Raw genomic sequence first — 4,692 nt, forward strand, 5'->3', positions numbered from 1 at the left:
GCCACGTGAGCCAGGGCGCGGTAGCACTGGCTGCAATAGTTAAAGCCAGTTAAAGAGTGTGTGTGTGTGCTGGGGGAGGCTGAGGGTTATTTACGCACTTCTGACAGTAGGATCATAAGGCCATTCGTGCATTTTTAAAAATAAATCAGGACGAAAGGTCTATTGTTTGTCAGTCGTTTTGTATTTCAAGTATGTTTTGCTCATTTGCTGTGCTTATTTCCATCTTCCTCGCTAGTCATGTTTCGCCAGCTCTAGCAGCACTTAAACAGCACAGAAGGAGGCCGTTCGGCCCATCGTGCCTGTGCCGGCTCTTTGAAAGAGCTATCCGATTAATCCCACTTTCATAATCGAAGGTAAAACTGACTAGTGAATGATAGCAAGTTATGTTAACGTTTGCATCGCAATCCATTTCACTGATCCCAGCCTTTGTTAATTTGGAGTAGTTTTGCTGTTGACGGTATTGTATGTCCAACCTAAATTTACAAAAATAAACTACTTCTGTAGCAGAGTAAACAATAAAGATTCCAACCAGTCACGAATCCTTAGCTCACTCTCGTAAAGTGGGAATATTGACGGCATTTATTATCACATTTCGTGAGTGAAAACATACTGATCCACATTGTATCCAATTTATCAGGTTCCGACCTACTTAGATCAGATATAAGAACATAAATCAGAGAAAAAATATAACTTCCGACATCACAGCAGGGACTACACTTCAAAAAGTGCTCCATTGGCTGTAAAGTGCTTTGAGACATCTTGCTATATAAATGCAAGTCTTTTTCTTCTTTTGCTTTAGACCCATCGGAGTTCACCTCTCTATAGTAACTACCATCGTGCATCCAATTGTACTGTGAATAACCCAATTTTTTGGCTGTACTGATTACTTAAAACATTTATCACTGAATAAAGACGTTTTTTCTGGATCTACTCTAAGCTTATGCCCATTAACTTTAACTTATGTCCTTAGTCCTTGGTTTACTTTGAAGAAATAACCCGGGTGTACTTTATACCATTTATTATTTTATAGACTGCACACTTGATGAGGTCCACTCCACTTAATTGCCTTTTTTTGGACTGTAAAACCTAAGCTCTAATCTTTTTTCATAGCTCATCCCGTTTACACGTAAGACCAGTCTTGGTTTTTGGTGTTTATTCTGTACCCAGTTGATTTTTGTGATAGGTATCTAACAGCTTTTATGTAGATCACTAGAAGGTATTTCTGCTGTTGTAGGACACTTTTGTACACGTGTGATCTTCAAGTTCAGAGGTCATTGTCAGTTTTTTTTCCAGTTTTAGGTAATATAGCAGATGATAGTTTGTATTCTGCAGGACAAAGCAGTCAGCTTAATCGGCACCCTATCCACTGGCTGAAACATCCACTCCCTCCACCATAGGTGTACCGTGGCTGCACTATGTACTATCTACAGGATTATCTGCAGCAACTCACCAAGGCTTCTTTGGAAGCACTTCTAAAACCTGCGCACTCACCACCTAGAAGGAGATAATTTGAATCTGACACCAAATATGGTTGCATGTAAAAATTTTATTGTGTTCGACCAAGTCTTGACACACTTGGGCCTCGATTTTCATTGGGCCGTGAGGCGGGCTTTTAGGCATGCGGGGGGTTAAAATTGCAAAACCTGGGGGTCGCGACCCCCCCACCTGGTTCCCGTCTCCACGCCATTTTAACCTAGGTGTGTCTGATTGACCCGAATCAGTCCCGCCTGCAACAGGCGGGACTGGTCTTTAGGGCCCTTAAACAGCACTGATTGGCCTTTATAATCCCATTTTAACAGGCCCTTGCCTGTTTAACCCTTTTCCCACATAAAACGCGCCTGGTGGGGATCACGCCTGTGAAACTTGGCGTGAACACTATTGGCTTGCTGACTATCAGCTGCAGGTCCCACATTAAAGAGGATATTTGATCAGTCATCATTTGCAGGTGGCAGGACTTTGTTGTCTCAGGTCTGGGGCAACTTTTACCAGGCCTAACCACAGCTGTGGAAGTTTGGAGCCTCACACACTTCTCCAGTGTGACCTCCTGCGAGACCCCTCACACAAAAACACACAACTGATGGCATTTTTACAAAAGACACAGCATTTCACCCAAGTGACTACCCTTGTGACTATTTGTGCTTTATTTTCCTCTTACGCGGGCTCCTACGTAGTGTTTCCCCTGTGGCCTCAGCAAATGTGGAGGCCCCTTGCTCACTTTCCTGCTGCTCCTGTCTCGACACCTTTGGCGGGCGTCCTCTGGGATGGCGAGCCTGTGAGGGCTCGTCGGCAGTCTGCTGCTCCTGCGGCTGTGCAGGGGTTGAGACGTCTATCTCCGTTGGGTGTGGACTCCAGCGGGGCTCTGACCGAGGGCTCTGCAGTGGCATGGAAGTGTGAGTGCTTGGAGAGGAGCCCCCACTTCCTTGAGGTCTGCCACCAATCTCCCTCTCATGGGCCAGGTCCCCCTCAGTGCCTGCAAGTGGCTTGAGAGCAGCTTGCTGCACATCCGGGGAGCCTTGGGGACCCGTATCTACAATGGCAGTCCTACTCAGAAGGACTTCCATGAAGGTCTGGTTTCTCTGTTCAATAGATGCCCATCACTCCTCAAGAGATGTCATTCTATTCTGAACACTCACCATGTTTACCATACCCTGGCGACTAACCTCCTCCATGGCCGTAGCCCTCCTCTCCTCTACTGTAGCCAGCCTTACCACGGAGGCAGCAATCGTTTCCACGTAGGTAGCCATCCTTTCAGTGTTGATGCGTTCATGCGCCACTGACTCCACAAAGGCTCTGCTCATGTTCACTATGGACTCCTCCATTCGCTCCACACTCGCAACGACCCTGGAGACAAAACCTACCAGAGACTCCTGCATCTGTGCATGGAGTTCCATCACCTCTGATCTTACGGATGGACCCAGAAGCAGAGGGTCGACATGCAGCTGAACCGAGCTGGCAGAGTCCTGCGCCCTCCGATGAGGACTCTCCACTGCTGTCCCTGTCTCCACAATCTGCTGATGCTCACTTGTGAGCTGTGATACACCAGGTGACAACTCTACTCTATGTCCCGAAGGTCCCACCGAGGTGTGAGTGTCTGCGCTGGTGCTGGGTGCACTTATTTCTGCTGATGCTGCACCCTCAGAGGTTGCAGATTCCTCTGAGGAGTCTGGAAGCTCAGGCTCTTCCTCCTGCACAGTGGGGACGGGGGCTCTCGATGGTCCTGTGGGGGAGTCAAGGAAAAAGTTAGAGATGTGATGCCAAGGTTACATGCACATTGCATTTTGCAGATGATCATAAGTCCATATGATGTAGCTTCAGAATCATTGTCAGCGACTCATGCAATGCCAATGAGAGAGATGGAAAACTATTCTCTCACCAGCTTGCGGGGATGCTCCTGCCTGTCCTTCCCCAATGTCCACATCTCGGTCAGCCCTGGCAATCTCCAGGACGCCTTCCTCCCAGGGGGTGAGCAGGGCTAATGAGGGCGGCCCTCCTCCTGAACTGGCTCGCTCTCTCCAGTTGTGAGCTCTCTTTTCCTGCAATGAGGGAGACAAGTGGAGGTTGAGTGAGAATGAAGGAGTGAGTGCAGAGATTGCATAGCATAGATACTTAGAAGGAGACAAAGATGGAGTGAGGTTGCAATACCAAGGGCCCTCCCTGTGTTGTGTTCAAAGCATCAGAGTGAGAGGGAGTGTGAGGGCTGCATGGTGGCATAGTTCTGTGAATGTGAGCATAGAGAGAGAGGGAATGGGTAAGGGTGCATGGATGTGAGTGTCTAGTGGAATGTGCAGGAAGAGATTGCTAAAGCTGAGTGCTGGTGAGGAAAGGCAATGGGGATCAGATTGAGGGTGATGGAAACATCATACAGTACTTACTTTTCCAGTGCGAAGAAGGTCATGGAATCTTTTCCTGCACTGCAACCACGTTCTTTGTGTAAGCCCCAAGGAGTTGACTTGACCTACCACCTCTAGCCACAAAGCCTTGGTCTGGCTGGGAGGCCTCTTCCTCCCTGAAGAAGGGAAGAGGACCTCCCTGTGGGCCCTAGCACCATCCAGTAATGCCTGTAGTGAAGCCTCATCAAATTTGGGGGCCGATCTGGCCCTCCCGCTGGCCGTTCCTCCTGCAGGCTCCTGTGCCATCTTAATGTTGAAGGTTGGAAGCCTGCAGAGGAAGCAAAGCTTGCTGTGGACCTTAAAAGCAGCAGCAATGATGACGTCATATTCTGTGACTTTCTGACTGGAAATACTCAATTGCCAAGGCTTCCCACACGCTGGAAATCAATTGGCCAATTGAGTTAAAATTACATCAATCTCATAGACCCATTTACAATCGTGTCGGAATCACTAAATTCGGGGAACCCACCAATTTCCCGCACCTGAGATAAAATCGACCCCTTGATGTCTCTAAGCCATAGTCGTACAGAGAAATAAACACAATTAATGTGCATTTCCTCTGGGTAGAGACATGACCATCATCAAACCTTTCGTTCTTGTCTCTCTCTACAAATTGTGAAGGAAAGCTCCCAAGATCATTATAGGCCTCTAGTCATGCACAGTGACCCCCAGAAATGAGATAGTTCCTACAAAAGTTCCAGATGGCCAATCTGTTTACCATTAAGCATGTAACTATTCATCTTAGCCCCATTGTCCGTTTCCTTATCTTAAGACTATCTCGTTTCTTAATGTATTGAAAAAA

Source organism: Somniosus microcephalus, chromosome 9 (assembly GCF_052327205.1).
Source record: "Somniosus microcephalus isolate GS21.2 chromosome 9, FLI_Smic_1.0, whole genome shotgun sequence".
Lineage (NCBI taxonomy): Eukaryota > Metazoa > Chordata > Chondrichthyes > Squaliformes > Somniosidae > Somniosus > Somniosus microcephalus.